This window comes from Anolis sagrei, chromosome X, assembly GCF_037176765.1.
Source record: "Anolis sagrei isolate rAnoSag1 chromosome X, rAnoSag1.mat, whole genome shotgun sequence".
Lineage (NCBI taxonomy): Eukaryota > Metazoa > Chordata > Lepidosauria > Squamata > Dactyloidae > Anolis > Anolis sagrei.
Window position 1 is genome coordinate 84019925 of NC_090034.1, and position 26156 is coordinate 84046080.

Sequence of the window (26156 nt, forward strand, 5' to 3'; positions counted from 1 at the left end):
CTTGCTTTCCCTGCCCTTTGGAGAACTACAATTCCCAGCCCAACGCATCCCACCTTCCCCCTGATTCCCATCCCATTGCAATGGAGGAATCCCCACTCCGGTATTATTATTATTATTATTATTATTATTATTATTATTATAAATGGACAGACCTTCCTCCTTGCTTTCCCTGCCCTTTAGAGAACTACAACTCCCAGCCCAACGCATCCCACCTTCCACCTGATTCCCATCCCATTGCAATGGAGGAATCCCCACTCTATTATTATTATTATTATTATTATTATTATTATTATTATTATTATTATAAATGGACAGACCTTCCTCCTTGCTTTCCCTGCCCTTTGGAGAACTACAACTCCCAGCCGAATGCATCCCACCTTCCCCCTGATTCCCATCCCATTGCAATGGAGGAATCCCTACTGCATTAATAATAATAATAATAATAATAATAATAATAATAATAATTATTATTATTATTATTATTATAAATGGACAGACCTTCCTCCTTGCTTTCCCTGCCCTTTAGAGAACTACAACTCCCAGCCCAACGCATCCCACCTTCCCCCTGATTCCCATCCCATTGCAATGGAGGAATCCCTGGTTATTTCCAAGGGGAAGCAAGGACCCCCAGCCTTTGCAGGGCATCCCTTTGCATTGGGAAGCAGCTTTGCTTTTCCTCCCTCTCCCTCCCTCCTTCGGCTTAGCAAAAAAGGACAAGGGGGGGGGGGGTTCCACTCTCCCGCTCCCGTTTTGCATTTCCAAGCGTGGACCCCCCCCCCTCCCCTCTCTTCCTCTCTCCTTTTTTTGCTAAGCCGAAGGAGGGAGGGAGGGATAAAGGGAGGGAAGTGGGCAGCGCCTGTCTCCTTGGGATGGAGCAGTGAGGGATGCCAAGGCAGAGGCAGGAGTAGCTGGACTCAGAGGAGGAGGAGGAGGAGGAGACCCTCGTTGGCAAGAAGGGAGCCTTGCCCCCCTCTCCCCAAAAGCCCAGCCTTTCCAACAGCCCTCCCTCTCTACACCAGGTAGGACCCCATCCCCTCTACATTGGAAGATGCCCAAAGATAAGGGCGAAGAGGGGCGTGTGGGCAAGGCAAGGGAGGAGGAGGAGGAGGGGGGGGGGTCTTCCTCATTGGGATTGATTATTGACTCCCAATACTGTTGATGCTTAGAGGGAGCAAGTGAGAGGGTCTCTGACTCTCTTTTGGGGTGATAGGGATGGTTGTATCTCCTTTAGGGGGATATGGATGGGTGGATCCCCAATATATGATCATTGAGAGCAATTGGGAAAGTGTTTTTCCTCTTTTGGGGGGGGGGGATATGAATGGATCAATTGATCCCCAATAGATGCTCAGAGGGAGCAATTAGGAGGGGTACAGATGGATCCCCAATATAAAACTATTGGTATTGGTGAAGCTTAGAGGGAGCAAGTAGGAGTGTCTTTCTCTTTTGGGGTGCTCCTTTCACTCTTTGGGGGGGAAGGTTAATAGACTGATCGATCCCCAATATAGAGACATTGGTATTGGTGATGCTTAGAGGGAGCAAGTAGGAGTGCCTTTCTCTTTTGGGGTGCTCCTTTCGCTCTTTGGGGGGAAGGTTGATAGACTGATCGATCCCCAATATAGAGATATTGGTATTGGTGAAGCTTAGAGGGAGCAAGTAGGAGAGTGCATTTCTTTTTTGGGGTGCTGCTTTCACTTTTTGGGGGGAGATTGATAGACTGATTGATCCCCAATATTATTTAAGTGCAGGCCAAGGTCTTTAGGCACTGCACCCAGAGCAACACTTCTGTCTAAAAGTATCACCTATTGGTATTGATGATACTTAGAGGGAAAATGAGGGAAAATATCTCTCTTTTTGAATGATATTGATTGATTGATTGATTGATTGATTGATCGATTGATCAATTGATGGATCGAGCCCCAATACAGATGTTCAAGGGGAGCAGGTGGGAGGTTACCTTTTTCTTAATTTATTTATTTACAGTATTTGTATACCGCTTTTCTCACCCTGAGAGGAATATATTGATTGGTTACTCAATTGATCCCCAATACAGAGGTACTGGCATTGGCAATGTTTTTGGGGAGCAGGTGAGAAAGTGTATCTTTCTTTAGGGAAACTGATTGATCCCCAATACAAAAGTATTGGTATTGATTATGCTCAAGGGGAGTAGTAGGAAGAAGGCTGTCTCTCCATTTGGAAGGATATGGACTAATTATTGATTGATTGCCAATATAGAGACATTGGTAATGCATAGTAGAAATATAGTTTTCTCTTTTGGGGAGAGGTATGGGTTGATTGATCGATCCCCAATACAGAGGCATTGGTAATGTCTATGGGGAGCAGGTGAGAGACTGAGTGATCGATTGATCAATTAATGGATCGAGCCCCAATACAGATGTTCAGGGGGAGTAGGTGGGAGGTTACCTTTTTCTTAAGAGAGGCATATATTGATTGGTTACTTAATGGATCCCCAATAGGTACTGACATTGGTAATGTTTATGGAGAGCAGGTGAGAGAGTGTATCTCTCTTCAAGCAAATTGATTGATTCCTAATACAGAAGTATTGGTATTGATGATGCTCAATGGGAGTAGGAGGGATGGTGTCTCTCCATTTGGGAGGATATGGATTAATTATTGATTGATCCCCAATATAGAGAGATTGGTAATGCATAGTGGTAATATATCTTTTTATTTTGGGGAGAGGTATGGCTTGATTGATCGATCCCCAATACAAAGGCATGGGCGTTAGTGATGCCCAATGGGGATGCCAGGGCAACTCTCATCCTTTTGGAACTTGCCCATTTTGCCTATTGCCAAACGGTCCTGTTTGCACCTTTGGGGAAATAGGGTTACAAAGATTTAGAAAGTGGGGAACTCTGGTTGCAAACCCTACAAAAAAATTTTGATACAAAATCCAGTATATAGATCTCATTTGCTGTGACATACTGTGCTTTTGTGTCATAATAATAATAATAATAATAATAATAATAATAATAATAATAATAGCAGGAGTACTAAGCATGTATGTGTCAATAGGTAAAATTACACAGATAAAACAAAGGACCATAAAATACCTATCTTAAAAACACTGAGCAGTGATTAAAAATGCCAATACTTGTAAAATGCAAATTAATTTAAAATTCATAGTTTGAAATAGACTAGATAGAACCGCCAGAAACCCTAACTGCAGATTCCGAGAGTGAAAAAGCAAAATAGTCCAAATTGCACATTTGGGGGGAATGCATAATAGTTTTGATTGCACATCTTGGGGGGAAATGCCAACGAGTCCTAATTGCATCTTTTGGGGGGAAATGCAAAAGAGTCCAGATTGTACATTTGGGGGAATGCAAAATCCCAGTAGTTCACATTGCAAATTGGGGTGGGGGTGTGCAAAATAGTTCTAATTGTACATCCTGGGGGAAAATGCAAAAGCATCCAAATTGCAAAATGGTGTCGCTTGCAAGTCAAGGTGGATCGGGCTCCCTTAGCTCGCCACTTGGCAGAGAGAGAGCTTTGCTTCCAGCTGCGGGGAAGCCTTGCCCGGCTGATGGGGAAACCCTTGTGCAAACGAAGGGGAGAGAAGGGGAGCCCCTGCCCCAGAGCCACCCTTGGGACTAAGGAAAGATGGAGGGCACAAGAAGGAGGGAGGCTGGGTTCTTTTCTCAACCTCACCTTGATTATTTGGTATCTTATCATTTGCAATGGCATCTGATGGAGAAAAGCTGGGCCTGAGATGGGGAAAGCTGGGGTTTTCTGTCCTTTTAAAAAGTGCCAAGACCCCTTCTCATATATCTAATGAGGAGAAGGGTGAATGAGGTCAGCAGCCACCCCTTTGCAGTGGGTTTTGCAGGTGCAACACATGGAAGAAAACTAATAATAATAATAATAATAATAATAATAATAATATTTTTGTCGTGTCAGGAGCGACTTGAGAAACTGCAAGTTGCTTTTGGTGTAAGAGAATTGGCCATCTGCAAGGACGTCACCCAGGGGACACCCAGATGATTTGATGTTTTTATCATCCTTGTGGGAGGCTTCTCTCATGTCTCCGCATGAGGAGCTGGAGTTGATAGAGGGAGCTCATCCGCCTCTCCCCGGATTCGAACCTGCGATCTGTCGGTCTTCAGTCCTGCCGGCACAGGGGTTTAACCCACTGCGCCACCGGGGGTTCCAATAATAATAATAATAATAATAATAATAATAATATCAATAAGAATATCCCACTTTCCTTTCTTAAATGAGACTTCAAAGATATAAAGATGATGATGATGATGATGATGGTGATGATGATGGTGATGATGGTGATGATGGTGATGATGATGATGATGATGATAGCAGCAAAGAGGAAGATCTCAAGATGGATGGAAGGTCTCCATCCAGAAGTCATTTCTTGCCAACGGAAGAGCCATTTCATTATGAATATCCAAGGAAGCCTTCTTCCTGGGTCTGTCCTTTGAAAGAGGAGGAGGATTACAACTCCCTTCCCATCTGCTCAATGCATTGGCTTCCATTTCCATTATCCCTCTGATTTTCATTCCAGTTCCCATCACCTTCATTGAGTTGTGGGGCAGAGAAGCAGATGAGGAACATGGAAGTAGAGGGAACTGGACCCATAGAACAGTGGGGCAAAGACAATTCTAGGGCCCTTCCACACAGCCATATAACCTGGAATATCAAGGCAGAAAATCCTACAATATCTACTTTGAACAGGGTTATCTAAGTCCACACTGCCATATATTCCAGCTCAAAGTAGAAAATGTGGGGTTTTATTCAGCTGTGTAAAAGGGCCCCTAGAGAAGCTGGAAAACGGAGACTGCCCATGGCCTTAGCTTGCAGAGAACGAGGGCAGGAGAGTATTAATATAGGGATCCCCTCTCTTTCCCTGCTTTCCAGCTCAGGAATGAAATATCTGATCCCAGAAATATTCTCCCTTGGCCTTGGGGAAAGGGATACATTCACTCCAGGTGTCTCTCTATGGCAGCTCTCCAAGGTGCTGAAGCTCAGCAAGGCTTGGATTCAGCACCTAGGAGAGCTCCTGGAAAGCCAGCATTAAAGCATGGAGTGGATTCTTTCCTCAATTACATGGGAGCCGCCCATCCGGGGATTGGGACCAGTCAACTCAACCAACTATTTCCTTGTGATGTTTTTTTCCTTCCTCCATCCCTTCTTTGGAGCGATAAACAAAGCCTGAATCTCCCCTTTAGCCACCTTTCCTGAATCTCAGTGCTTCTCCTTCTAAAAAAAACAACACCCAAATACAATAAACTAGGAAATTCCCAGATTTGGAAAGCAATGGGCCTCTGGTGAGATCTTCATCTCTGGGGGTTTTAACAGCAGCTTTGTGCCTTGCCAGAAATAGATCCGGTCATTTATTGGTCTTAAGTGTATCTTAATAAGTCCTGGGCTTCAGTTTATTTTAATGTTTGTCGGCTTTAGATTTTAATTTACATATTGCTTGATTTTTTAAAAAGTGTTAGCTGCTTGGAGTCACCTTTGGGAGAGAAGAAGTAGGATGTGAATACTATGACTATTAGAATAATAATAATTTTTTTGGCCGTGTCAGGAGCGACTTGAGGAACTGCAAGTCGCTTCTGGTGTGAGAGAATTGGCCATCTTCAAGGACGTTGCCCAGGGGACACCCGGATGATTTGATGTTTTTATCATCCTTGTGGGAGGCTTCTCTCATGTCCCCGCATGAGGAGCTGGAGTTGATAGAGGGAGCTCATCCACCTCTCCCCGGATTCGAACCTGCGACCTGTCGGTCTTCAGTCCTGCCAGCACAGGGGTTTAACACACTGCGCCACCGGGGGCTCCTATTAGAATAATAATAATAATAATAATAATAATGTAATAATAATAATGAATACTAGGATAATAATAATAATAATAATAATAATAATAATAATAATAATATATTGTCGAAGGCTTTCATGGCCAGAATCACTGGGTTGTTTGTTAGTTTTCCGGGGTGTATGGTCATGATCCAGAAGCATTCTCTCCTGATGTTTTGCCTGCAACTATGGCAGGCATCCTCAGGGCACACAACCTCTGAGGATGTCTGCCATAGATGCAGGTGATACATCAGGAGAGAATGCTTCTGAATCTCAGTGCTGTATGACCATGTTCCAGAAGCATTCTCTTCTGATGTTTTGCCTGCAACTATGGCAGGCATCCTCAGAGCACACAACCTCTGAGGATGCCTGCCATAGATGCAGGTGATACATCAGGAGAGAATGCTTCTGAATCTCAGTGCTGTATGACCATGTTCCAGAAGCATTCTCTCCTGATGTTTTGCCTGCAACTATGGCAGGCATCCTCAGGGCACACAACCTCTGAGGATGCCTGCCATAGATGCAGGTGATACATCAGGAGAGAATGCTTCTGAATCTCAGTGCTGTATGACCATGTTCCAGAAGCATTCTCTTCTGATGTTTTGCCTGCAACTATGGCAGGCATCCTCAGAGCACACAACCTCTGAGGATGCCTGCCATAGATGCAGGTGATACATCAGGAGAGAATGCTTCTGAATCTCAGTGCTGTATGACCACGTTCCAGAAGCAGTCTCTCCTGATGTTTCACCTGCAACTATGGTAGGCATCCTCAGAGCACACAACCTCTAAGGATGTCTGTCATAGATGCAGGTGATACATCAGGAGAGAATGCTTCTGGAACATGGTCATACACCCTGGAAAACTCACAACAATCCAATAACAATAACAACAATAATAATTCAAGCAAAATAAAGAAATGCAGATAACCCTCAAAATATGATCTCTGCCCCAATGCGCTTGAAATCTCCTCTGCTTGCTTTGCTCTTCTAAATGTTTGCAAGGCACCTAATGTTCACTGAATGCATTTGCTCCCAGAAGCAGCAGCTGAGGCTTTGAGCTCAGATGGCTTTTTGGAAAAAGACAGATAACATGTTATCCATCTCACCCTATTATTACTGCGCCTTGCCTTTCCTCCATTGTGGAGCTGAAGGGCAAAGGATGCTTGGCCAAAGCAAGAAGGATTCCCCATTTAGGCACCAAGGAGACCTGGATTTCTGTATCTCCAGCGGATATTATTTATGGCAGTATCTAGATAAGCAGAAACAGCATTTCCGTCTAGAAAAATAGAAGGGGAAATCTATCATCTCTGTATTCGGCTCCAGCTGTGAAAATGGCAGAGCAGGGAGGGTTTGGAAAAGGCTCAGAAACAGCTTGATATGAATCCATGCCTGGGATGCTATAGACATTTGTGGACACTAAGTGCAAAGCTTCATCCCTTTTGAAAAGGGAATCCCGAATGGTTTCAGGGCTGGAACAAAGTCTAGTATCAATACAAGTTTCCTCCTCTCTCTCCCTGCTTTCCAGCCCAGGAATAAAATATCTGCATCCAGAAATATTTTCCCTTGACCTTGGGGCAAGGGATGCACTCCAGGTGTCTCGCTATGGCAGCTCTCCAAGGTGCTGAAGCTCATTAAGAAGCAGATCCAGGGACACAATGCAATGTTCCTTGTGATGAACAAATAATAATTGCAAGACTTTTCTAGACTTTAGAGTCTAGAAAACAATGGGAAAAGGTTTATTGATTCATTTGTAGAGAGGAGAAATTGGGAGCAAAGGGAAACCAACTCTCCTTTCCTTATATATGTATCACTCGAGTCTCACGCGGCAGCGAATCTAATGTGCACCTCAATTTTCAACCTGGAACCAAAAAAAGTATTTGCTAGTGAATGTAATGCATAGCAGCAAAAAAGGGCACACTTTGTAATTTGGCCAAAAAATGATCACTTTTCAGTCGCTTCCTGCTTAGAATTCCTTCTTTAAAAACAAAAGTGTTAAGACACCAAATCTTCCAGTGATGGAAAAGGAAACCTTGGGGTGCACCTCTTCTGTAGAATAAATCCATTTTAATTGCCTTGGTTCGAGGCTATGGAATTATGGTGACTGTAGTTTTACAAGGTCTTGAGCCTTCTCTGCCAAAGGAAGTTGATGTCTCACCAAACTATAAATCTCAAGGCCATTGAATTAGAGAAGATGTCCCTCAAAGTGGAGCTTCCCCTTCTGCTCTGGCTCAGCACTATACACAACTATAATGCACACCCTAATTTTGGCAATGTCATGTAGCCCAAAAGTATGAGCATTCAATTTAAGTAAATCATCATCATCATCATCATCATCATCATCATCTTGCTTCTTCTCCCCAAAGGATACTCAAAACATCTAACACCAAAAATCATACATTACTATTACTATTATCTGAAATACAACAAGATTAGTACACAGCAAACAAGACCACAATGCTGGCTTTTGTATTGGATCACACTTCGGACACTTCCCAAATGTCTAGAACTGTGTGATGTATTGGCAAATAATGCATGCAAGTCCGAGTAGGATGACCTTTTGCAGCTGAATGGTTGTAATTTTGTCAGTGCCTATTGTATTTAAGTGCAGGCCAAGGTCTTTAGGCACTGTACCCAGTGTGTCGATCACCACTGGGACCACCTTGACTGCCTTGTGACAGAGTGTTTGCATTATTATTATTATTATTATTATTATTATTATTATTATAAACATAACAAGATTAGTACACAGCAAACACGATCACTATTCTGGCTGTTGTATTGGATCACACATCGGACACTTCCCAAGTGTCTAGGACTGTATGATGTACTGGCGAATAATGCATGCAGATCTGAGTAGGATGGCCTTTTGCAGCTGACAGATGGAAATTTTGTCAGCACCAATTGTATTTAAGTGCTGGCCAAGGTCTTTAGGCACCTCACCCAGTGTGCCGATCACCACTGTGGGATCACCTTTACGGGCTTGTGCCAGAGTGTTTGCAGTTCAATCTTTAAATCCTCATATCGTGTCAGTTTTTCCAGTTGCTTCTTGTCAATTCTGCTGTCGCCTGGGATTAAAATGTCAACAATCCATACTTTGTTTTTTAACACAATTGTGGGGTCAGGAGTATTGTGCTCCAAAACTGTCAGTCTGAATTCAGAAGTCCCAGAGTAGTTTGACATGTTCATTTTCTGTAACTTTCTCAGTCTTGTGATCCCACCAGTTCTTTGTCACAGGCAGATGGTATTTGTGGCACTGATGATGATGATGATGATGATGATGATGATGATGATGATTGCATCCTGCTTCTTCTCTCCCAAAGGAAACTCAAAGTGGCTAACACTAAAAATCATACATTAGTCTTATGATTATGATTACTTGTATCCTGTTCCTTCTCTCCCAAAGAAAACTCAAAGAGGCTGACACTAAAAACAAAACAATGTGTAAATTAAAATCCAAAGCATACAATTGTTGGAATAGAATTAAACACAGAACATATTAAAATACATAGTTAAAACAATACAATCATTTAAAAACTGTCAGAGCTACATAAAATACAGCTTTTAATGAGTAACAGCCGGTGAATAGTAGAAACAGAAAATGGAAGGATGCCATCGGACTGTGCACAATACTGATAGGTACAAACGGGCTTGCAGAACTACTGGCCACTGGAAAGGACTGCTGAAAAGGAGCAAAAGTGTGGTGGAGGACGAGGAAGAAGTAGAGAGTAACAGGATGTTGTGAATTTTCCAGGCTGTATGGCCATGTTCCAGAAGCATTGTCTGCTGACGTTTCACTTGCATCTATGGAGGCAATGAGGAAAATGTCCAGGGTGGGAGAAAGAACTCTTGTCTGTTGGAGGTAGGTATAAATACTGCAACTGGCCACCTTGATTAGCATTTAATGGTCTAGCAGTTTCAAGATCTGGCTTCTTACTGCCTGGGGGAATCCTGAACATTGGGAGTTATATATCTGTGGAATTTTCAGGATTCCCCCAGGCAGTAAGAAGCCAGATCTTGAAACTGCTAGGCCATTAAATGCTAATCAAGGTGGCCAATTGCAGTATTTATACCTACCTCCAACAGACAAGAGTTCTTTCTCCCACCCTGGACATTCCGCAGATATATTAAGCCCATTTTCCAATTTTCCAACAGACCTCACAACCTCTGAGGACGCCTGCCATAGATGCAGGCGAAATGTCAGGAGAGAATGCTTCTGGAACATGGCCATACAGCCCAAAAACCCTACAACAACCCAGTGATTCCAGCCATGAAAGCCTTCGACAACACAATAATAATAATAATAATAATAATAATAATAATGTTATTACCTGTCTTTTCCTGGGGCTCAAGGCAAGATACAGCTATTGACATTGAAATTGCATTGACATTGCAGGTGACTGCAAACCAGTGACTTCTAAGGGACCGAAGAGAAGAGAAACCTTCACCAGCCTTTGTAGCCTGACCTCTGAGTCAATGCACAGAATGCAGTGAGACTCTAGTAGGATTGGATCTAGCTTTGGGATATGAAAAGGTCCCTCCTTGCCTTTTTTGGAGGAGGACTTTCCAAAGGCTCCCCGTTTCTACATGAGACGCAAGAGACTGGTCCAGATGGTGCATTGCTCTGACCCAGAATGGCACTCCGTCTTGCCCTTTTGGTGCCTGACCTTCCTCAAAACATTTTGACTCCATGAGAGGAGGAGGTGGCACATGATCCACACAATATGGGCCTCCATTCCCATGATCCACTCCTTCTGGAAATTTGGCCTGAATGCAAAGTGGAGGCGGAGGGACCCAAAGACGAAAGCGTCTTTGAGAGAGAGAGAGAGGGAGGCACACACTCCATTTCCTGGCCTTCCTATAATCTTGTGGGCAGATTAATTCTAAGCAAGCCATAGCTGCGTGCGCTTATACGGGCGCCCCATTGCCATCCATTTCAAATGTATTTTTTTAAAAGAGGAGACTTGTATTCCAAAGCTATGCCCAAACCTACCAGAATTTCACTGCATTTAGTGCATTTACTCAGAGGGAAAGTTGCAAAGCCAGAATTGCTCTTCTCTTGATCTCTTTCAGGGTTCATAGAATCATGGAATCAAAGAGTTGGAAGAGACCTCATGGGCTACCCAGTCCAACCCCCTGCCAAGAAGCAGGAATATTGCATTCAAATCACCCCTGACAGATGGCCATCCACCCTTTGTTTAAAAGCTTCCAAAGAAGGAGCCTCCACCACACTCCAGGGCAGAGAGTTCCACCGCTGAACAGCTCTCACAGTCAGGAAGTTCTTCCTCATGTTCAGATGGAATCTCCTTTCTTGTAGTTTGAAGCCATTGTTCCGCGTCCTAGTCTCCAGGGAAGGAGAAAACAAGCTTGCTCCCTCCTCCCTGTGGCTTCCTCTCACATATTTATACATGGCTATCATATCTCCTCTCAGCCTTCTCTTCTTCAGGCTAAACATGCCCAGCTCCTTAAGCTGCTCCTCATAGGGCTTGTTCTCCAGACCCTTGATCATTTCAGTCGCCCTCCTCTGGACACATTCTAGCTTGTCAATAAGCTGGATGGGTGCTCTTTTGGAAGAACCCATGCATTTATTTTATACATATCCTCTAGGCTTGGGTAACCACGGAAAAATTTGGTTCTAAACTCATTTTGTTTTTAGGGGGCCCTTGTGTTTCGTTTTTTTTAATAATTCCGAAATTTTCCTTTTAAAAATTTCAAAATATACGAAATTTCGTATAATTACGAATCGATTCGTTAATGGCGGACGCAATTGCGCAATATGCTAAAAAAAACCTCCAAACGGGAGAGGGGGAACTTCTGAAGCTTCCCTCTCCCTCTGTTGTTGACTGTTGGTGGGATAAAACAAACAACAACTATAAAACTTGCACCAGACATGCGAAAATAATTACGAAATAATTACAAAATAATTAAGAAATAATCACAAAATAATTACGAAATAATTACGAAATAATTACGAAATAAATTGAAAAAAAATTTCGAATCTAATTTATTCCTCACACTATTCCTGCATGGAATATTGGATCGTAAGCTAATTTAAATTCGAATTAATAACGAATTACGAAATTAACGAATGAAACTGCCCAAGCCTAATATCCTCTATTGGAAATTCCATAAACTATTGGAAATTCCAATGCACCATAATCTTATTGAAAAGGTAAAAATGATGTCACATCCGTTTGAACACGAAGATCACCTTTTGAAAAACACTAGTCAAAAAAGGGTGACCTTGTTAGAAGTCAACCCTTAAGACAAGTGATATTCATAAAGCATTAATGTAATGACACACAGGTAACTCAGTTGTTAAACTGAAGAACCATGTCTTTAAACTGCCAAGAATATATTTAAAATATATTTGATTAGCAGAGGAGCCCCCGGTGGCACAGTGGGTTAAAGCTCTGAGCTGCTGAGCTTGTTGATCGAAAGGTCGCAGGTTCGATTCCGGGGAGCGGCGTGAGCTTCCGCTGTCAGCCCTTGCTTCTGCCAACCTAGCAGTTCGAAAACATGCAAATGTGAGTAGATCAATAGGTACTGCTCCGGCGGGAAGGTAACGGCGCTCCATGCAGTCATGCCGGCCACATGACCTTGGAGGTGTCTACGGACAACGCTGGCTCTTCGGCTTAGAAATGGAGATGAGCACCACACCCCAGAGTCAGACATGACTGGACTTAATGTCGGGGGACTATCTTTACCTTAGCAGAGGATGGTTGTTTCTTTGAAGTAGAATTTGTAGTTTCAATTGCTGTTGCCCAAAAGATATACACTCCCTTAAAAAAAACAACTCTTAGTTAAAACATGCACTCAAGAGTCAAAACAAAGTCATTTTCTTTGAAAAATAACATGTCAAGTTACTAAAAAAAAGTTGTATATATTCACCATACAGGTACATAGTCTTTAAATGTCTTTAAACATATAGCTGTACTCACTCAAGTACAAAAGCACACACATCCACCTCCAATGAAGTGGTAAGCAGGCACATCCACCTCCAAAGAGATAGTAAGCAGACTAAATACATTTTTTACTTACTTAGTTACTTACTTACTTAAATACATAAGGGAGTATTGTGCCTGAAGCCCCTCCCACACCAAAGAGGTCCAGTCAAACTGGCAAACCAAAATGTACATACAATATAGGTTAACAATTATACACATTTACAAACAGTGAGTGGAGGCTTGGTAGGTTGCTATTTCCATCATCCTCCAACCAATCAAGAAACATTGGAGGCCCTTTCACTAAAGGGAAAAACCATCCAGCATCACAAACTCCGTGGATTGTTTTCGTGGCTGGGTTTCTTTATCCAATACACTGCATCCTCTCCAAGGTCATAGGCTCAATGTTTATCCCCCCCCCCTCCCAAAAAAGCCTTCCTTCTGCTGGACAGTTCTGCCATTCAACACAAGGCCTAGGTCCCTTCTACACAACTGTATAAAATCCACATTGAACTGGATTATATGGCAGTATGGACTCAAGATAATCCAGTTCAAAGCAAGTATTGTGGATTATCTGTATTGTGGATTATTCTGGGTAATATGGCTGTGTGGAGGGACCCTTGGTCTTTCTGTTGCTATTTTGTTGTTATTTGTTGTCCAGCCACCTTTGAAAATCCTTTCGCAAGAAACCTTCCAGAGCCCTGTGCTCCATTCACACTATAGAATTATAGTGCTCCGATTCCACTTTAACTGCCAAAGTTTCATCCAATGCATCCCTGGATTTTGTCTAGAGAGAAACCAGACTAGTTCTGTGGATTGTGCTTCTAAATGCCTAGGTTTCCATAAGATGAGTTCATCTATACCAGTGTTTCTCAACCTGGGGGTCAGGACGCCTGGGGGGCCATGAGGGGAATGTCAGAGGAATCATCAAAGTCCATCAGAAAAACACATATTTCTGATGATCTTAGGAAACAAATTTGGTCCAGATCCATCATTATTTGGGTCCACAGTGCTCTCTGGATGTAGGTGAACTACAACTCCAAAACTCAAGGTCACTGCCCACCAAACCCTTCCAGTATTTTCTATTGGTCATGGGAGTTTTGTGTGACAAGATTGGTTTAATCCCATTGTTGGTGGAGTTCAGAATGCTTTTTGATTGTAGGTTAACTATAAATCCCAGCAATTACAACTCCCAAATATCAAGGTCTATTTTCCCCAAATGCCACCAGTGTGTACATTTGGGCATATTGAGTATTTGTGCCAAGATTGGTCCAGATCCATAATTGTTTAAGTCTACAATGCTCTCTGGATGTAGGTGAACTACAACTCTCAAACCCAAGGTCAATACCCATCAAACCCTTCCAGTATTTTCTGTTGGTCATGGGAGTTCTGTGTACCAAGTTTGGTTCAATTCCATTGTTGGTGAAGTTCAGAATGTTCTTTGATTGTAGGTGAACTATAAATCCCAGCAACAACAACTCCCAAATAACAAAATTAACCATGACTCAGTGCAATGGAATCATGGGAATTGTAGTTTCCTGAGGCAGCAGCACTCTGTGACAGAGAAAGCTGAAGGTCTTGTAAAACTTCAACTCTCAGGATTATTTATTATTATTATTATTATTATTATTATTATTATTAATTTGTACCCCTTTTTCTCTCCACAAAGGAGACTCCATAGCACTGAGCCATTTCAGTTACAGTTGTATCAAACTGCATTTATCTGACAGTGTAGATGTACTCTATGAAAGCTAAAGTGAAACAATCGTTCTGTAATTCTGCAGTGCAAATGGGCCTCAATTCTTGCAAACCCAGGACATCCCTGTCTTGTGTCTACTGGCTTGTAATGTCATCTTCCTCTGTTCCTACTTCTCTCCTCTTTATAATCTTTCCCAATGGGCCTTATGGCCTCATTATATGTCTAAAGTGCAAGGGCCGGGCCCCAATTTCATAATTTGGGCTCCTAGGGATCATCTAGGCTCAGGTTGCTCTCCGGTGCATTTATGTCTCCTTTTGGCCCTCCATGATCTCTGACATGTTCCCCTCCTTCACATTTCAAATGAATTAATTTGCTCCCTGCCAGCTTTCGTCATTTTCCGGCGCTTACAGCCCTGTATCGAAACTGGAAATGCAATGACATGTATTATTACTGACTTGGATATTTAATAATGTATGTTTACGGTCGAGCCTCTTATTCTATCTTAAAGAGTGAGATTCTACATCAAAGAGGTCCAGCTTATTGGACCTAAATTACATTATATCTCTTCGCTTTGGAATCTCACTTTGAGTCTCTTTTCAGAGAGATAAAGCAGGAGAGAAATAATAATAATAATAATAATAATAATAATAATAATAATAATAGAAAAGAGTGTATCTCCCAATAATATTATTGCCATTATTACTGCTGTTTTTATTATTATATGTATTTATATCCCTCTTCACCTCTCCCAAAGGAGACACAAAGCACCTAATGCTAAATATCTTCTCCTTCTTCTCCTTCTCCTTCTCCTTCTCCTTCTCCTTCTCCTCCTCCTCCTCCTCCTCCTCCCCTCCACCTCCTCCTCCTCCTCCTCCTCCTCCTCCTCCCCTCCTCCTCCTCCTCCTCCTCCTCCTCCTCCTCCTCCTCCTCCTCCTCCTTCTCCTTCTCCTTCTCCTCCTCCTCCTTCTTCCCAAAGGAGACTCAAAGCACCTAGCACTAAAAATAATACATTATTATTATTATTATTATTATTATTATTATTATTATTGGGTTGTCATCAGTTTTCCGTGCTGTACGGCCATGTTCCAAAAGCATTATCTCCTGACGTTTTGCCCACATCTATGGCAGGCATCCTCAAAGCTCATAGAATCATAGAATCAAAGAGTTGGAAGAGACCTCATGGGCCATCCAGTCCAACCCCCTGCCAAGAAGCAGGAATATTGCATTCAAATCACCCCTGACAGATGGCCATTCTGCCTTGTGAGGTCTGTTGGAAACTTGGCAAGTGGGGGGTTTATATATCTGTTGAATGATGTCCAGGGTGGGAGAAAGAACTCTTGTCTGTTGGAGGCAAGTGTGAATGTTGCCATTGGTCACCTTGATTAACATTAAATAGCCTTACAGCCTTGCAGTTATTCAATTCCAGACAGGAAACAACCAGGGCCAGCTAACACTTCCCAACAAAGGATTCCCCCAGGCAGGAGGCAAGCAGGTTTTGAAGCTGCAAGGCTATTCATGGCTATTCAATTGAGGAAGGTGTGAATGCTGCAGTTGGCTAGCTTGATTAGCATTGAATAGCCTTGCAACTTCTGGATGCTTCCTGCCTAGGGGAAAACCTTTGTTGGGAAGTGTTAACTGGCCCTGATTGTTTCCTGTCTGGAATTGAATAGCTGCAAGGCTGCAAAACCTCACAACCTCTGAGGATGCCTGCCATAGATGTCAGCGAAACATCAGGAGAGAACACTTCTGGCTTTACAGTCCGGAAAACTCACAGCAACTCAGTGATTCTGGCCATGAAAGCCTTTGACAGCACATTAATAATAATAATAATAATAATAATAATAATAATAATAATAATAATTGTCTCCTGCTTCTTCTCTCCCAAAGGAGATTAAAAATCATATATTTCCTCCTCAGCTTATGCAGCTGAGGGGGGAAAGGAAAGGCCCCGAGGCTGTGAGTTGAAGTCCAAAACACTTGGGAGGGTCCAAGTTTGCCCATGCCTGATCTACACTGCAGAATTAGTGTAGTTTGGCATCACTTTAGCACTCATGGCTTAGTGGTATGGGATCTTGGGAGTTGTAGTTTGGTGATGCACAGAGAAAGACCTTGTTGAACGACAACTCCCAGGATCCCATAACAGTTAAAATGGCATGACACTGCATTCATTTTGCAGTGTAGACAGACCACCCCAACAATGATGGCAGCCTCTCAAGAGAGAGCCCCAACTGAGCTCAGTCATCCATCCTTTATCCAAAGTGTATGTTAGACCTGGAAACGATGAAAAGGAAGGAGAGGATAATATATGAGAATATAAGACACCAAAGGAAATGGCTCAAGGAAGTTGTAAAAAGGGAGGAAGACGGATAGAGGGTTTCAATTATTTAACGTGAGTTATCTTCTTCGTCGGGTCCCAAAGGGTGTTGCACAAATGAGGTAAAAAAACACCAGAATTATGCAATAAAAAACCTAGCAATAGGAAAATAGACTGTCTATGTACAATGCAAGGAGAGATGGGTTATTATTATTATTATTATTATTATTATTATTATTTCATACACAACAAGATTAGTACACAGCAAACAAGATCACCCTATTGGTTTTTGTATTGGATCACACGCCAAACACTTCCCGAGTGTCTAGGACTGTGTGATGTTTCGGCAAATAATGTGTGCAGATCCGAGTAGGGTGGCCTTTTGCAGTTGACAGATAGTAATTTTGTCAGTGCCGATTGTTTTTAAGTGCAGGCCAAGGTCTTTAGGCACTTCACCCAGTGTGCCAATGATATTATTATTATTATTATTATTATTATTATTAATAATAATAATATTAATGTTGTTGTTGTTGTTATACTATGGTGGCATAGTGGGTTAAACTGCTAAGCTGCTGAACTTGCTGACCAAAAGGTTGGCAGTTTGAATCCAGGGAGTGAGGTGAGCTTCTGCTGTTAGGCCCAACTTCTGTCAACCTAGCAGTTCGAAAACATGCAACTGTGAGTAGATCAATAGATACTGCTTCTACAGGAAGGTAACGGTGATCCATTCAAACTACAAGAGGGGAGATTCTATCTGAACGTGAGGAAGAACTTCCTGACTGTGAGAGCCGTTCAGCAGTGGAACTCTCTGCCCCGGCGTGTGGTGGAAACTCCTTCTTTGGAAGGTTTTAAACAGAGTCTGGATGGCCATCTGTCAGGGGTGATTTGAATGCAATATTCCTGCTTCTTGGCAGGGGGTTGGACTGGATGGCCCATGAGATCTCTTCCAACTCTTTGATTCTATGATTCATGAAGTCATGCTGGCCACATGACCTTGGAGGCATCTACGGTCAATGCAAGCTCTTCAGCTTAGAAATGGAGATGAGCACCAACCCCCAGAGTCAGACACAACTAGACTTAATGTCAGGGGAAACCTTTACCTTTACCTTTATACCTTTACATCAGTTGGGAGCTCCCCCCACCCCGGCACCAACTGCTGCTCTGGCCAGAGTGAAGAGAGAGGGGGGCAGAAGTTAGTTCCATCTTGTCTCCTGTGCTTTACTAATAATATAATATAATATAATATAATATAATATAATATAATATAATATAATATAATATATTGTATATACATATAATATTTATAATATTATAATGTAATACAATATAATACTACTACTAATAATACAATATTATAATTATATATATTTATATTACAGGTAATATTACTAATAATGTTACAATATAATGGTATAGTACAATATAGTAATATATAATACTGATATTGTACTATGCTATCAATATACTATATTGTATGTATATATATCTTGTAAGCCGATCTGAGTCTCCTTTGGGGTAAGAAGGGTGGCATGTAAATGTAATAAATAAATTATTATTATTATTATTATTATTATTATTATTTAATGTAGCCATGAATTAGATAAACTCCTAGTACTAAGAAGTTTAAATGGACCATTCTAAGAATAAATCTTGCCACCATTAATCTAAATGACATCTACATTGTGGAATTAAAGCAGTTTGACGCCACTTTGGCGGCCTTGGCTGAATGGTCCTCGGAGTTGTCGTTTAACAAGGTCTCGAATTTTTTTCTGCCAAATAAGGCTGGGCTTCCCTAAAACAACTCCCTAGACTCTCTTTCACTGAGCCATTGCAGAGTGTATCTACATAATAGAATTAATGCAGCTTGATACCACTTTCACTGTCATGGATGGATCCATGCTATGGGATACTTTGCTGAGGCACCAACACTAAGCTGCTGAACTTGCTGACCAAAAGGTTGGCAGTTTGAATCCAGGGAGTGAGGTGAGCTCCTGATGTTAGGCCCAGCTTCTGTAAACCTAGCAGTTCGAAAACATGCAAGCCATGACAGAGAAGGATGAATAAGTGTAAAACCACAACTCCCAGGATCCCATAGCATGGAGTCATGACAGCTCAAGTGGCGCCAAACTGCATTAACCCTACAGTATAGACGCACCCAGTGTCAGGTAAGAATGAGAATGTAACCAGGGACTAACTACAAACATATATAATTAAAGTAGAGGTGTATCTTGTGTAGTTGGATATGTCATTGTTGTTAGGTATGCCTGTGTTTATGTATGCATAAGTATTGTTGTTGTTGTTTGTTTGTTTGTGACTTTTCTATTAAATTGTAATTAATAATATTTGGGGGAGAAGAAAAAAATGCAACCAGCGGGATTTTCTAGGCTCTTGACCGCTCTGTTTGGGACAAATGAGGAAGATCAGGGCCAGTGTTTAAGATTTAGCTGGAAGACGATCCCAAATGTTGCATCTGCATTGTAGAATTAATGCAGTTTGGCACCACTTTAGCTGGCAGATCTGAATGTTGTGCATCCTTCGGTGCCTTCATTAAGCCCATCATTTCCTGCCAGGTCTAGTCAGAATCATAGCCTCTTTCCTCTTCTGTCGGGGTTCCTTGTCATTGGGATCCGAGTGAGAGGCCTCCGCAGCCGGAAAGGGACCCTAAAATATTAATGAATCAGGCAAATCTTCCCCCCTCTCTCTCCTTTTATTTTTTCTCTCTCTCTCTTTGTGCGATCTTGTCCTTCGCTTTGCTGAAAATAAACCTCTTCTCAAAAGGGAGCTGACCCACTTTGGAAAGAGCGTTCCAACAGGAACGAACCAATCATCTAGAGGATCCATAGGGATCCCCCTCTCATAGGGGGACATTGCCTCTATAATGCCCCTATAATAGGGAGATTGGCCCTCCATTAAGGTATCTGCCATAGGGTCGTAGAATCCTAGAGTTGGCAGGAAGGCACCATCTAATCCCTCCCGACAGATGGCCATCCAGCCTCTGCTTAGAAACCTCTAGAAAGGAGATGACATCACAATAATCAAAATCTAGAGTTGAAAGGGACTCCCAAAGGGCCATCCAGTCAACCCTCTTCTGCCCAGCAAGAAGACACAATCAAAGCCCTCCCGACAGACGGACATCCCGCCTCTGCTTAAACTCCTCCAGGGAAAAAAGAAAGAAAGATAGTTGGAGTTAGAACAGCCCCCAAGGCCATCCAGTCTGACTCCCTTCTTCCAGGCAGAAGGACACAATCAAAACCCTCCCAACAGATGGCCATCCAGCCTCTGCTTAGAAACCTATAGAAAAGAGATGATTCACAATAATCAAAATCTAGAGTTGGAAAGGACTCCCAAAGGGCCATCTTGTCCAACCCCCTTCTGCCAGGCAAGAAGGCACAATCAAAGCCCTCCCGACAGATGGCTATCCCGCCTCTGCTTAAAATCTTCCAGGGAAAAAAGAAAGAAAGATAACTGTAGTTAGAACAGCCCCCCAAAGCCATCCAGTCTGACTCCCTTCTTCCAGGCAGAAGGACACAATCAAAACCCTCCAGACAGATAGCCATCCAGTCTCTGCTTAGAAACCTCTAGGAAGGAGTTGATTCACAATAATCAAAATCTGGAGTTGGAAGAGACTCCCAAAGGGCCATCCAGTCCAACCCCCTTCTGCCAGGCAAGAAGGCACAATTAAAGCCCTCCCGACAGATGGACATCCTGCCTCTGCTTAAAATCTTCCAGGGGAAAAAGAAAGAAAGATAGCTGGAGTTAGAACAGCCCCCAAGGCCATCCAGTCTGACTCCCTTCTTCCAGGCAGAAGGACACAATCAAAACCCTCCCAACAGATGACCATCCAGCCTCTGCTTAGAAACCTTTAGAAAGGAGATGATTCACAATAATCAAAAGCTAAAGTTGGAAGGGACTCCCAAAGGGCCATCCAGTCCAACTCCCTTCTTCCAGGCAGGAGGACACAAGCCCTCTTGACAGATGGCCATCCTGCCTCTGCTTAAAAGACTATAAAGCAAAAGACATTTGCACTAGATTTGGAAGGGACCCCCAAAAGCAATCCAGTCTGACCCTATTCTGCCAGATAGAAGAACATAGTCTAAGCCCTCCTAACAGATGGCCATCCAACCTTGGCTTAAAAGCCTCCAAAGAAGAAAGGAGAATCCAATATAGTTCCAGGCAACAGCATCTTTCACTCTCAAACAGTTCTTCTCACCATCAGGAAGTTCTTAATGTTTAGGCGGAATCTCTTTTCCTGCCATTTGAATCCCATTTGCCCTCCCGAATTTTGAGCATTTCCAACAGTGAGAAATGATTCATTGCTGCGTTGGCATTCACTGCGTGGTTTTGTCTTTGGATGTCAAAACTCTTGTATGAAGTTTTTTTATATAATTTCCACAACACTAGGAATTTGGGGACCGAAGGAACATTTGGGGGGGACAGGCTCTCATTTTGGAAGCATGGTGCCCTCACTGCAAAGCGATTGGGTTTCTAACCAACCCTATATCGCTCATTCATGGGGCCAAATCCCCTGCTTCTCCCCCAGATTTGTCTCCATGCAGGTCCCGGGCCTTTGAACCGCGAACTGCGAAGCGCAACGCCTCTTTGTTTCTGAATGTCCTCAGTGTCTCCATTGCCATATGTCTCCTTTGTGGAATATATTTGGAGCTGATGTGGGGGAGGCTTGTGCTGGCAAAGACAGAAAGGGAGCATGAAAAGATCTCATTGAGCATTTCTTCCCAGTTGTTTCAGGGCAAAAAACCCCCACAGGAATTAAGAACCATAAAAGTGGACTAGGTCAGAACTTTCCTGGATGAGTTCTTGTTAGGTTCTGTCACAGAGAGATGTAGTTTCCAAGAGCTCATTTTCAAAAGCGTGCCCCCCAAATGGGAAGAGGCACAGATGTCGACTTCCATTTTGTTTTGGGAGCTGCTATGAATGAATTGGTGCCTGCAAAACCATCCGTGTTTTTAATACAACTATAACTCTCCAATTCCATCAACGCTGCCTCCGGAAAATCCTGCAAATCTCTTGGGAAGACAAGCGGACAAATGTCAGCGTGCTGGAAGAAGCAAAAACCACCAGCATTGAAGCGATGGTCCTCCGCCATCAACTCCGCTGGACCGGCCACGTTGTCTTCCAAAACAGCTGCTCTACTCCGAACTCAAGAACAGAAAACGGAATGTTGGAGGACAGGAAAAGAGATTTAAAGATGGGCTTAAAGCCAACCTTAAAAACTCTGGCATAGACACTGAGAACTGGGAAGCCCTGACCCTTGAGCGCCCCAGCTGGAGGTCAGCTGTGACCAGCAGTGCTGCAGAATTTGAGGAGGCACGAGTGGAGGGCGAAAAAGAGAAACGTGCCAAGTGGAAGGCGCGTCAAGCCAACTCCGACCGAGACCGCCTTCCACCTGGAAACCAATGCCCTCACTGCAGAAGAAGATGCAGAGCAAGAATAGGGCTCCACAGCCACATACGGACCCACAAGAATATTGGAAGACAATCATTCTCGGAAAGCGAGGGATTGCCTAAGTAAGTAAGTAACTCTCCAAGATGTTGAATCCAGTTGCAGAAGGGTGTTGTCACCTTGGACACCCCCTTCAAAACCATCCACAAGGGATATGCGCTTTCCTTGGGTTTTCAGAGCTCATTTTCACCCCTGCTATGACCTAATCTCCAGGAGCAAAAACTTGCCGCAAAATGGGAAAATTAATTGGCCCGGTGTCCTGCAATGAATAAAGTTATTGCAGGGAAACTATACAAGATTTTAATGCAGATGAAAATGATTTTTCCAAGATGCTGAATTTAACCTCAGAAAGGTTCTGACACCTTGGACACCTCTTTCAAGGCTATCAGCAAGAGATAAATGCTTTCCTTGGGTTTTCAGACCTAATATCTTCCCTGTTGTGAACCAATCTCCAGGTCCAAAAGGTAAAGGTAAAGGTTTGTCCCTGACATTAAGTCCAGTCGTGACATTAAGTCCAGGTGCTCATCTCCATTTCTAAGCTGAAGAGCCGGCATTGTCCGTAAACACCTCCAAGGTCATGACTTCATGGAGTGCCATTACCTTCCCGCCAGAGTGGTACCTATTGATCTACTCACTTTTGCATGTTTTCAAACTGCTGGGTTGGCAGAAGCTGGGGCTAACAGTGGGAGCTCGCCCCACTCCCAGGATTCAAACCTGTGACCTTTCAATCAGCAAGTTCAGCAGCTCAGCGGTTTGACCCACTGCGCCACCAGGGCTCCCTTTTCTTTCCTGTTGTGAACTAACCTCCAGGTACAAAAACCTGCCCCAAAATGGGAAGATTAAGGGCCCAGGTGACCTTCTCCATTTTGTTTTCTGGGCTGCTGTGAAGGAAGTGGTGGCTAGTGTCTACCATGTTGACAGACGATGAAGCAACCCATATTTAAAACACAGACTTTGAAGGAACTCTCCAAGGTGCTGAATCCAACCCCAGGAGGGCTTGGAAGTGCCTTCAATACTAGCCAAAACTTGGAATGGATTCATCATTTTGATAACCAGACACTGTAGCAAAACTACAGCTCCTAGGGGCTTCCAGGAGTGGAAAACAAGCTTTTCTCCATGTTTAGATGTCTTCAAAAACCCTCTTTGCAGTCCCAGAAGAGCCACGGACCTCGCTTTTTCCACTCATGCAGATAAAAGGAGAGAGAGAGGAGCTAAGATTCACCCTCCAAAGCTGTTTTTGCTGCCCTCCATTCTTTCAGACCAAGAGTAGGAGATGGATCAGTTATTATGGAAGCATTCTAAGCAACTCACCTTGTAAATAGCTTATGGCTTTGTAAAACCAGATTCTGTGGTTGCTTGTTTTGTTCATTGGGGTGAGCTGTATACCAAGTTCTTCATAGGGACCTCGATGTGGCAAATCGGTCACTGAACCTACCCTAAAGGACACGCTAGTGCTCTCAATGAAGGTCAGGAGAAACCTCAAAGCTGATCCTGACACCCCTTCTTGAGTCTGGATAGCCCTATACTCCACTACTCTTCAGAGTAGAATTTGCTTGCCCTGCTTTGCCCTTGCAAAAGGCTTCGGAACGATGCTCTCTTCCCGAACATGGAAGATGCATTTAGCTGTCGTGAGCGGTAGCTGCAACTGTCTATATAGCCCTTCCCTACCCTCAGATTCCAGCTCTTTTCAAATTATTCTGTTCCTGGAAAAAGAAGAGGAACTGTTTTAACTATTAGAGCAGCATCTTCCATTACGAAAGAATAGTGCTCTCTGCTGCAGGTCAGAGAAATGGAAGTGATCTAGATGGACCATTCCTGTATTGCAAAATCCTGGCACATATTTGGCAGAACTTTGGTCAAGTCAACTCTGCAGTGGAGGATGGGAAAGTTTTTTTCTCTATACCTCTCTCTGGCTAAGACCTGAGACAGCTGTTGCCAATTGGAACAGACAGCACCAATTTAGATTGATTTTGGCAAGCCTTTGAATAAGAGACCTAAAGGATCCCTAGATACCAATCTTGATGGACCTCTGGTATGTCTTTGAATAAGAGATCTAATAGATTCCCGAATACCAGGTTTTGCAAAGTCAGGGCAGTCAGGACTTCCTTCATTGAATCCGTCTTATGGTTTCATGCTTTTCCCTCGTTGCCATCTATTTTACTCCTTTATCTCGTAAGGTGGAGAGAATTAACTGAAAGCATATCAAACTATCTTGAGAACTGAATGTGGCCTTCTGGAAATGGCATTTTGCAAGGAAAACATTGTGTGACCAAGACAGATGCTCACCAGATACATTTTTTTAGCAAGTTATAAAAATATCCTGCCTCACGAAATGAGTTCAGTGGGCACCAGAAGAGCTCTCGGTACATGCTCACCTCTGGAAAAGTATTCTCTGAAATGCATTAACAGACCTCTCTGATTTTATGGTTATACCGGGATTGTGGCGCAGCTGGCTGAGTGTCAGCTGCATTAAGATCACTCTGACCAAAAGGTCATGAGTTCGAAGACCAGCCCAGGTTGGAGTGGGTTTCCAACCAATTATGTGTAGCCTGTTGTCGACCTTTGCAACCCAAAAGACAGTTGCATCTGTCAAGTGGGAAAACAAGGTACCACCTTAAAAGTGTGGGGAGGCTAAATTAACTGATTTATGAGGCCATAAAGAAGACTCCAGCAAAGCATTCCAGTGGGGAAGCATGCGGGAATGCGGAAGTGCTTCATCAGTGTCACAGATGGACGATGAAAGCGACAGCTCCCCAGCAGCCAGAAAAAGTTAAATAGCCTCTGTCTATGTCTGTATATGTTGTATGTCAAAAATTGGCATTGAATGTTTGCCATATATGTGTACACTGAAATCCACCCTGAGTCCCCTGCGGGGTGAGAAGGGCGGAATATAAAAGCTGTAAATAATAAATAAATAAATAAATTCTCCATCAACAAAAAGAGACGTTAGAGAGCAAGTCAGGACTGAAGGTGAAACGACTAAGTGTTATGCTTGGGAAATATAGGAAACATGGGACCTCCATTGGGAAAGGCTGTTGCACCCCAGCCAGGATTCACCTTGGACTCAACACCAGCCAGGAATCCAAAAGTAGTAGTAAAACAGTTTATTGAGAAAAGTACATATTAAAAGGAAAAGTCACCATAAGAAATAAGAAAGCCAAAATCCGATAGGTAATGGGAAAAATAGTCAACAAGTAATAAGCCAAACCAAACTGGTAATAAGCCAAACCAAACATTGCAACGGTAACAATACAAACAGTCCAAATCTGTTCCATAAATCAAGGTATAGGAAAACCAGACTCAAACATTAGCATAAATCCAGGAAAACAAGAATCAAAACATGAACATGAATCCAAAAGCAAGGCTATAGAAACTTCTTAAAACATGAATCCAAACTCCCAAGATCTTAGACTCAAAACATGAACTGGAAACAAGGTACAAGATCCCCACTGCGTTGTAGTGTTGCCTGATCTGAATTCTCAATGAAACAACTTTCTGATTTGAGGTCTACCAGACATGAAGTCATGCCTGTGACCTTACCTGCTTTGCCAGTGATATTTCTCATGCTGCTGTTTCTCACAGGCTCTCTGTGACTTTCTTAATTTGCTTACGTCTTCCCTAAGATGAAGCCTGATATTTCTGCTGACCACAGGTGTGATTTTTGATGAACTTTCTCACCCATCCAATGCCTTATCCTTATCTGGGGTTGCTTTGAGAGGAGTAGGTGAAAGGTGTTTGCCAGCTAGTGCATCTCCCTGTCTGTTGGACTCAGAGGCAGTTTCACTTTCAAGCCCATTCTCCCAGACAGAATCTAAACTCCCCTCATTTCCCTCATTGAAAAACCCATCCACTCTCCCAGGCCCTGGAATAACAATCCCCTCATCATCATCAGCTGGCTGAACCACAACAAAGGCA

The 26156-nt window shown here is 43.0% G+C and overlaps 1 protein-coding gene across 1 annotated transcript in view; it reads left to right on the plus strand.

The window, feature by feature from the left end:
- The first annotated feature begins 811 nt into the window (after positions 1–811).
- Positions 812–26156, plus strand: part of HPCA (hippocalcin) — a 57167-nt gene continuing 31822 nt past the window's right edge. Inside the window, exon 1 of the mRNA XM_060784108.2 lies at positions 812–1019. The gene's annotated coding sequence lies outside the window, so the exon portion shown is untranslated. The remainder of the gene's footprint in view (positions 1020–26156) is intronic.